This window comes from Jatropha curcas, chromosome 2, assembly GCF_041381405.1.
Source record: "Jatropha curcas cultivar XTBG-Jc1 chromosome 2, XTBG_Jcur_1.0, whole genome shotgun sequence".
NCBI classification, from domain to species: domain Eukaryota; kingdom Viridiplantae; phylum Streptophyta; class Magnoliopsida; order Malpighiales; family Euphorbiaceae; genus Jatropha; species Jatropha curcas.
Window position 1 is genome coordinate 22,288,957 of NC_143152.1, and position 10,404 is coordinate 22,299,360.

The window sequence follows — 10,404 nt, forward strand, 5'->3', positions numbered from 1 at the left end:
TTTTTAAAGTTAGATATGTAAATAGTTATTTTTTTATTATAACCTTTATGATTGTTTATTAAATGAATAACTTTTTATTAACATCGTAATAAGTTTAAGATAAAAAATGGCAAAGTAACTTTTATTGACTAAATTCTTAATATGTGTGTTTTGTAAAATCATGCAAACACAATAGGATGGAAATGATATATTACAATATACACGCATGTTTTTATCTTACTTAAACACGATGATATGATCATTAGAAATATGTAGCCATATAACGAAAGTGTGTTGCTGAAACGACCCGAAAATTTAATTTCGTAGAATTTTCATTTAAAAACCAAAATTTTTATTTTAACCAATGAGATTATACCAGTAGTATTTTATTATTGCTAAACTGGACCCGTAAACCAATTCGATTTTTCGAAAACCAAGCGAAAAAAAAAACTCAAAAACCAAGCAAATTGAGCCAAATCATTAAATTAGACCAAACCGATTCGAATCGAACCGGAATGGTCTAGAAGCCAAGATTTTTCTTTCTTTTCTTTTTCTTTCCTTTTTCTTTTTTTTTTTTCTTTTTTTTTTCTTTTCTCTTCTTCTTCCTTGCGCCAGCGCCATCACGCGACCTCGCTGCCTCTCCTCTCTCGTTTTTCCGACCACCAGAACCAGCGCCTCCTCGCCGTCGACTCCTCGCCGCAGCAGCCCGCCTTCCTCCCCTTCTCTTCGTTTCTGTTTCTAGTGAGCGCAAGAGTCACAGCGAAGCTGGAACCTCAACGCGATCGAGACAGTCGCGTCTCCGTCGTTCCCTCCGAGCAGCTCCGGCGATGATCTCCGACGAGGTAAGTTGATTGTCCTCCCATTTCACTCCTTTAGAAATCATTTCGTATAGATTAGGCGATTTAACGCAGGTATTGATCAAAATGGGACTTAGGGATTTAAGAAATAAAAATTGGGATTTTGTTAGATATTGACATAAATTGTGGTAGTTGGCTATGGAACTGAGTTCTATATGAAATTTGCTGCGTCTTGGCGTAAGAATTGCAAGATTTAGGAACCAAGGTACCTCCGGCCACCATAGACGGCGGCGACAGCGGTGGATTCGGTGACCGGAATTCCTCATAGACAGTATATTCCAATTTTTACATAGGATCTAGTTTTGCAATTAGTTTGTACTTTGATAAGGTATAGTGTTCGAATCATTAGACGACAGAAATCGAAAATTAGGCTTCTAAGCCGTAAATATCACAGAAAGTTAAATTAAGGAGGGGTTGGTAGAAATGCAGTAGCTAAGTTATTGGGTATTCTAATCACATGAATAAATTGGTTGTTAGCTTATTTTGTTAGCATGACTTGAGATTAAATCGAAGTTATAGTTTTATAATAAGAAAATTTTTAGTGTTATTGATTTCATATACAGATTATGATATAAGGATAAATAGACACGTGTTTACAATTAGTAACGGGTAAAAATATTTAGTTTTCTACGCCAAGACGAAGTTGAATTCATAAAACATGAATTAAAGTATGCTTAGGAAACCAAGATATGAGTTTACTTAGCACATACTTGTAGGTTGGACTCAAATTCATCGTAAGGATATAATAACCAGCAGGGTTGTTAGACACGTAAATTTGTAAGTTATACTTGGCTTATTAAAGGAAATCTAGGATTTAGTGTTGTATATAATTGGTTATAGGTCATGAAATATAAAATAGGTGCAGTCAAACAAACCATTTATTTGATTGTGATTAAATTTGAAAGGTGAAAATCAATGATGGGTATGTATATAAATGAGACTTATTGATTCAATTTAAGAAATTATTTTGTTTTTACTTATTAAGTAATTCATAGTAGATTATGGATTCAAGATATTGATTTTATAATTACTGTATAAAGAAGAATGGTGGGTTGATAATGATAGGAGGATGGGGATTTTATTTAAAGTTCTTTGCCTGGTGGATGGGCTGCCGATTGTTTTACGGTAATTTAAACTAGATGTTGAGTATGATTAAGGAGAGATGCTGTCGGGTGTTCGGCGGAATATTTAAAGGCTAATAGGCCAAGTGTACTATTAGAAATCATTAGATGACTAATAGAGTTATAATAGGATACGGGTTATTATTGATTAAATTTATGGGTGCAAATAAGTGTAATACAAAAATTTAGTAAATGCTAATAATTATACTAAGATAAGATGAATAATTATTCTACTAATAAATCAAATAGATTATAAGTTAGAATTCAAACATTGATTGAGAAATCTTAAACACATAACTTCAACTGGGAAAATACGACAATTGCATTTAAGATAGTATACCATTTGTTTGAACTATAGGATAGTTTATAAGCTGGTCTTTAAAAGATTTCAATATTATTTCAGCAAGTAGCATTGTAAGTAGAGCATAAAATTGTAATATCTGTAATTGTGTTCTTATATGTATATAGATATATAAAAGATTTTATTTATTTGTCAATTAGCTAAAGAAGCTGATTATATTTATGTGAAGCAATGAATGTTCAGTAATATTATTGGAACACGTTTGAAGGTTATTATAAGTTGTGAATTAATAATTGAATGTTGACATTATTATTTGGAGGGAGGAAGGGAAATTTAACTGTTTGATCGCCCGACGGATGGGCTGTGTGCATTGAATGATTAATATATATAATTTTGTGATATTTTAGCAGGTAAATAGTCCAATTTTTAGGGGAGGTGCTGCCGAAATTTCGATAGAACTTAGACTAGTTTTAGTTAACAATATAAAGTAATAAGTTTATTTAGAATAATTCTATAACTTAATACATAGTAAATAAAGTATTCTAATTATTTTACTATCATCATTATTTACTTAATTATTCAATTACTTCTTTATTTTCATTGTTATTGTTTATTATCATTATTATTATTTATTTATTTATTTGCATTTGAGTATGAATGTCTAATTGTGCATTGCATTCCGATGTTCAACTTTGCAATATTTCTGCAATTATTTGCAATGCTTGATTAGTTGTGATGTGACAATGTCTTGCTTTGTTTGTGTGGAATTGGGATGAAGTGGGTCACCATGGGTTTGTGAGGACGGTCGATAAAGCATGGATCCTAATTGTGATGAATTATGAAATTGGACCGTCGGCCGGGAAATTGGGAGATCGGCGCCCCCGTGTGCACCTACCGTACCGTTACCGTAAACCACAGGTTGGTCTCTTTATTGGGCGCACCTGATAATCTAGATTTGATCGCAGCCCGCAGGGTGGCCTCCTGTTGTGTGCGCCTGATGATCTAGATTTGATGGAGACGACCGGGTTACCTCCTGTTGGTATGGAAAAGAAAAGAGAGAATGGAAAAATAATGAGAGGGCTGGTCAAGTGAGGATTAGACCGGTCGGCCAGTATGGGGGATCGGCTCCCTGGTGCACACGTTGTGAGAGGATGAGCCATGTGGGAGGACGGCTCATCGGGGGTTTCGGTGACTCCACTGACTAATTTCCACGTGATGTGATTATATGAAGATGTTAATAATTGTGAGTGCTGGTGATATGCCATTTGTGTGACTGGCTGTGTGAGCATATACCTAGTCGGATGACTAGGTTGATATATTTATACAATTGTGTGAATGCGTGTGTTGTGCAATCTTTATTATTCATTAATAAACTCACATCTCCTTAGTTTAAATCTTTCAGGAAGTAGCATTTCTAAATCCCAGCTATAACTCTGCTCTTCACCGTTAAAAAGGAATTCGCTAATTTTCGTATTGATCAATTAAATAGATAAATGTCCGAAGACTTATATGTATACATCCGTCAGTAAACTCCGCAGTTATAGAACTTGTATACTTTTAAGTTGTGTATTATTATAGATGGAATAATTCTGTGAGTCTGTATTATAACTATAGTGTATTGTAAGCAGGGAAATTTGTAAATGTTTAAAATTATATTGAGATAGCAAATTTGTAGTGTTTCAGGCTTACTACGGGCCTCGGGGGCCTTAAGCTTACCTGGGCCCTAGTGCCGGTCCGGCCCATGGAAATGGGTCGTGACAAAGTTGGTATCAGAGCTTAGGTTAGGGTTTTAGGACACAAATGCGGAGTATAGGAAATTTCTTTATGTTGGGATCGGCCGTAACCAACATAAGGAAGGAAACTTGTGATTTTCCTCTCTAGGGATAGTGGACGCACTAGACCCTACGGGGAGGGAAAACTCACACCCATTGTGTAGAACAATAGACTGTAGATGAAGTAATGCAAGGCTTGAAGCGAAAGTAGTGGACAATAAGGTGAATCTATCACAATACCTGTAGGGGCTAAAGCATTTATCAACCCTTAAGCCAGGGAATAGAGTAATACCTGATGGTAGTGGATTGGCCTGATCACCCAGTACACTACTTTTCATGTGAACTCTATTCCTACAATGAATAGGATAGTGTAGTGAATAAATAGGTTTTTCATTTGAATGGCAGATTGATGAACTTTGGGTGATTAGGAATCGATATTTTAGTATTCAGCTCGGCTACTGAATTTCTTTAGAACTCATTCAAAGATAATCTTCTTAATTGTTTTATCTACTTGATATTTGATATTTAAATTTAAAACCCCATTTTGATTTTGAATTTAAATTATGTTATGACAAATAATCTGAAACTGACTAATTATGTTATTTTCGTAAGTCGTCTATTTATATCACGGGGCCAGTTAGATAAAATAACAAGGTGAGTTGATCATGAGTATGGTTAGAACTTAAAAAGAATGTTTTGAGAAGCACAAGACGATTAGTTGGATAAGTTTGAAGAGACAATTTTAGTTTAGAAGCTAGGTTGCAAAATAAATGGAAGGGATAACATTAGGAATGGACTTGAATGGTGTAAGGATATAGAAATGGTATATATAGCAAAGTGTAATATATGTTAGCAGCGAGTGGTAGACAAATGAGAGTAATTTATAAATATCTTACTCGACTTGAATAAGAGGATATTGATTGATCAAGGACAAATGAGATAGGTAAGTTAAATATAAAGTTGACTCAAGTTAGTGATAGGTAAACGTATGGCTAATTAAGACCTTTTAATAAACGTTTAAGGCTATAGTTTAGAAAATTCTAGTCCATGAGATTGATTTGATGTGATATTTGAGTGTTAAGATAGCATTAGGTCAGGACTTAAGAAATTTTTCTAAAAGACATTAGTATTGAAGTGTATTAGATAAAAGCGTATGTTTAGAGTAAGTAATAAGTTTTTGATTGAAATGTTGGTGATTAGATAGATCACGATTAACGATGATTAATAGACGAAACAATTAATGAGAGAGTATGTAGGATAAATAATAATAATAGGATGAGATGTTGATAGTAAATAACTCAGGAATTACAATGATAAGTAGTATGATAGGAGAAAGAGTAGATGACATAATTGTTGAGAGTATTCTAATATCTTTAAGGTATGTTAATTAGTAACTCAAATAGAGTAAAAGGTTACCAAGATAGGGAGACAAGATCATGAACCGAAACAAGGACTGTTACAAGGCATTGTTATGAAATTTAATTTTAGTCATAAGTATTAAGGTGACATAAGGAATAAGCGTTGGAAAGGGGGTCAAAATTTTTAAATGATTGAAACAGTTAAGGGGTGCAGTGACTCAGGAGTTGTCTAATAGTTACACTAACATAAGGAAAGAATATTATAAAAAAATAAAATAGAACTTGTATAGATAAGAACTAAGAGAGTGTGAGTTCGAGTTGCCCTGTAATACTATAGACAAACGGAGTTACAAAGGAAATTTTTTCTTGAAATTTTGCCTTAAAAATAATAAGTTTTCCAATTTTTGTTCGAGAAGACTTCTAGTAATTATGTGAGTTAATTCTTATTACCATAAATAAATCAAATTTCAATTGTTTTGCTTTTTGTAAAATATATGTTTGGCTTTTTTTTTATGAAGAAATGCCTAATAAAAAAATTTAAATTTTCAAATGAAATTATATAATCTTGAGAAATATATATTATGTACCTTCTTGATAAACCCTGTTTTATTGTAAGATTTTATCCAAAGAAAGATTTCTAAGGATTTCAGTAGCTGACTGATAACAGAAATTGGAGGTTATAGTAATAGACTTAAGTTTCCTATGAGTTTTAATCAAGTGACGATAGATGTAATTGATGGTGGAACCAATACATTTTGAGTGTGATGGAACTTTGTTTGCTAGTTTAAGGGGTTTGGGTTATAATGAAACCTTTCATTCATTTATTCTTGGATGTCAATCAAATGATAGTTTGTTTGTTAAATATCCTTACATGCTTTCTTTTCTAGTTGCATTCCTATTTCTTGCTCATTTCTAAAATTCGAGGACGAATTTTTATAACGGGGGGAGATTGAAACGACCCGAAAATTTAATTTCGTAGAATTTTCATTTAAAAACCAAAATTTTTATTTTAACCAATGAGATTATACCAGTAGTATTTTATTATTGCTAAACTGGACCCGTAAACCAATTCGATTTTTCGAAAACCAAGCGAAAAAAAAAACTCAAAAACCAAGCAAATTGAGCCAAATCATTAAATTAGACCAAACCGATTCGAATCGAACCGGAATGGTCTAGAAGCCAAGATTTTTCTTTCTTTTCTTTTTCTTTCCTTTTTCTTTTTTTTTTTTCTTTTTTTTTTCTTTTCTCTTCTTCTTCCTTGCGCCAGCGCCATCACGCGACCTCGCTGCCTCTCCTCTCTCGTTTTTCCGACCACCAGAACCAGCGCCTCCTCGCCGTCGACTCCTCGCCGCAGCAGCCCGCCTTCCTCCCCTTCTCTTCGTTTCTGTTTCTAGTGAGCGCAAGAGTCACAGCGAAGCTGGAACCTCAACGCGATCGAGACAGTCGCGTCTCCGTCGTTCCCTCCGAGCAGCTCCGGCGATGATCTCCGACGAGGTAAGTTGATTGTCCTCCCATTTCACTCCTTTAGAAATCATTTCGTATAGATTAGGCGATTTAACGCAGGTATTGATCAAAATGGGACTTAGGGATTTAAGAAATAAAAATTGGGATTTTGTTAGATATTGACATAAATTGTGGTAGTTGGCTATGGAACTGAGTTCTATATGAAATTTGCTGCGTCTTGGCGTAAGAATTGCAAGATTTAGGAACCAAGGTACCTCCGGCCACCATAGACGGCGGCGACAGCGGTGGATTCGGTGACCGGAATTCCTCATAGACAGTATATTCCAATTTTTACATAGGATCTAGTTTTGCAATTAGTTTGTACTTTGATAAGGTATAGTGTTCGAATCATTAGACGACAGAAATCGAAAATTAGGCTTCTAAGCCGTAAATATCACAGAAAGTTAAATTAAGGAGGGGTTGGTAGAAATGCAGTAGCTAAGTTATTGGGTATTCTAATCACATGAATAAATTGGTTGTTAGCTTATTTTGTTAGCATGACTTGAGATTAAATCGAAGTTATAGTTTTATAATAAGAAAATTTTTAGTGTTATTGATTTCATATACAGATTATGATATAAGGATAAATAGACACGTGTTTACAATTAGTAACGGGTAAAAATATTTAGTTTTCTACGCCAAGACGAAGTTGAATTCATAAAACATGAATTAAAGTATGCTTAGGAAACCAAGATATGAGTTTACTTAGCACATACTTGTAGGTTGGACTCAAATTCATCGTAAGGATATAATAACCAGCAGGGTTGTTAGACACGTAAATTTGTAAGTTATACTTGGCTTATTAAAGGAAATCTAGGATTTAGTGTTGTATATAATTGGTTATAGGTCATGAAATATAAAATAGGTGCAGTCAAACAAACCATTTATTTGATTGTGATTAAATTTGAAAGGTGAAAATCAATGATGGGTATGTATATAAATGAGACTTATTGATTCAATTTAAGAAATTATTTTGTTTTTACTTATTAAGTAATTCATAGTAGATTATGGATTCAAGATATTGATTTTATAATTACTGTATAAAGAAGAATGGTGGGTTGATAATGATAGGAGGATGGGGATTTTATTTAAAGTTCTTTGCCTGGTGGATGGGCTGCCGATTGTTTTACGGTAATTTAAACTAGATGTTGAGTATGATTAAGGAGAGATGCTGTCGGGTGTTCGGCGGAATATTTAAAGGCTAATAGGCCAAGTGTACTATTAGAAATCATTAGATGACTAATAGAGTTATAATAGGATACGGGTTATTATTGATTAAATTTATGGGTGCAAATAAGTGTAATACAAAAATTTAGTAAATGCTAATAATTATACTAAGATAAGATGAATAATTATTCTACTAATAAATCAAATAGATTATAAGTTAGAATTCAAACATTGATTGAGAAATCTTAAACACATAACTTCAACTGGGAAAATACGACAATTGCATTTAAGATAGTATACCATTTGTTTGAACTATAGGATAGTTTATAAGCTGGTCTTTAAAAGATTTCAATATTATTTCAGCAAGTAGCATTGTAAGTAGAGCATAAAATTGTAATATCTGTAATTGTGTTCTTATATGTATATAGATATATAAAAGATTTTATTTATTTGTCAATTAGCTAAAGAAGCTGATTATATTTATGTGAAGCAATGAATGTTCAGTAATATTATTGGAACACGTTTGAAGGTTATTATAAGTTGTGAATTAATAATTGAATGTTGACATTATTATTTGGAGGGAGGAAGGGAAATTTAACTGTTTGATCGCCCGACGGATGGGCTGTGTGCATTGAATGATTAATATATATAATTTTGTGATATTTTAGCAGGTAAATAGTCCAATTTTTAGGGGAGGTGCTGCCGAAATTTCGATAGAACTTAGACTAGTTTTAGTTAACAATATAAAGTAATAAGTTTATTTAGAATAATTCTATAACTTAATACATAGTAAATAAAGTATTCTAATTATTTTACTATCATCATTATTTACTTAATTATTCAATTACTTCTTTATTTTCATTGTTATTGTTTATTATCATTATTATTATTTATTTATTTATTTGCATTTGAGTATGAATGTCTAATTGTGCATTGCATTCCGATGTTCAACTTTGCAATATTTCTGCAATTATTTGCAATGCTTGATTAGTTGTGATGTGACAATGTCTTGCTTTGTTTGTGTGGAATTGGGATGAAGTGGGTCACCATGGGTTTGTGAGGACGGTCGATAAAGCATGGATCCTAATTGTGATGAATTATGAAATTGGACCGTCGGCCGGGAAATTGGGAGATCGGCGCCCCCGTGTGCACCTACCGTACCGTTACCGTAAACCACAGGTTGGTCTCTTTATTGGGCGCACCTGATAATCTAGATTTGATCGCAGCCCGCAGGGTGGCCTCCTGTTGTGTGCGCCTGATGATCTAGATTTGATGGAGACGACCGGGTTACCTCCTGTTGGTATGGAAAAGAAAAGAGAGAATGGAAAAATAATGAGAGGGCTGGTCAAGTGAGGATTAGACCGGTCGGCCAGTATGGGGGATCGGCTCCCTGGTGCACACGTTGTGAGAGGATGAGCCATGTGGGAGGACGGCTCATCGGGGGTTTCGGTGACTCCACTGACTAATTTCCACGTGATGTGATTATATGAAGATGTTAATAATTGTGAGTGCTGGTGATATGCCATTTGTGTGACTGGCTGTGTGAGCATATACCTAGTCGGATGACTAGGTTGATATATTTATACAATTGTGTGAATGCGTGTGTTGTGCAATCTTTATTATTCATTAATAAACTCACATCTCCTTAGTTTAAATCTTTCAGGAAGTAGCATTTCTAAATCCCAGCTATAACTCTGCTCTTCACCGTTAAAAAGGAATTCGCTAATTTTCGTATTGATCAATTAAATAGATAAATGTCCGAAGACTTATATGTATACATCCGTCAGTAAACTCCGCAGTTATAGAACTTGTATACTTTTAAGTTGTGTATTATTATAGATGGAATAATTCTGTGAGTCTGTATTATAACTATAGTGTATTGTAAGCAGGGAAATTTGTAAATGTTTAAAATTATATTGAGATAGCAAATTTGTAGTGTTTCAGGCTTACTACGGGCCTCGGGGGCCTTAAGCTTACCTGGGCCCTAGTGCCGGTCCGGCCCATGGAAATGGGTCGTGACAGTTGCGGAAATAAATCCTAAATGGTATAATAATGAATAAAGTACCAAGCTTAAAAACTGTGTTGGATTTGATTGAAAACGGAGGCGAAAAGACATTACAACTATGCATCGGTAACTTAATCATATTTAATGTATTATTTGAGTTTTGTGTCCACTTTTTTATTTTTCTAAAAATTTGGTACCGTTTAAAAACGTAATTAGAGAGCAATTTGAACTTTTGACTTGGACTATAATCTAAATTGAAATTTTGTCTATATAAAAGAATGGGAGGGAGTACAATTTTTTTAAAATATATTAAATTTCTATTTTGTAATAATGAGAATATT

General features: G+C 33.7%; 2 long non-coding RNA genes across 2 annotated transcripts; both read left to right on the forward strand.

The window, feature by feature from the left end:
* The first annotated feature begins 563 nt into the window (after positions 1 to 563).
* On the forward strand, positions 564 to 3,937 carry LOC149498404 (uncharacterized). Its single transcript, XR_016319369.1, has 2 exons — positions 564 to 821; positions 3,661 to 3,937. It is a non-coding gene; the product is annotated as an uncharacterized LOC149498404 (long non-coding RNA).
* Positions 3,938 to 6,624: 2,687 nt separating this feature from the next.
* On the forward strand, positions 6,625 to 9,998 carry LOC149498405 (uncharacterized). The gene is made up of 2 exons (XR_016319361.1): positions 6,625 to 6,882; positions 9,722 to 9,998. It is a non-coding gene; the product is annotated as an uncharacterized LOC149498405 (long non-coding RNA).
* The last annotated feature ends 406 nt before the right edge of the window (positions 9,999 to 10,404 follow it).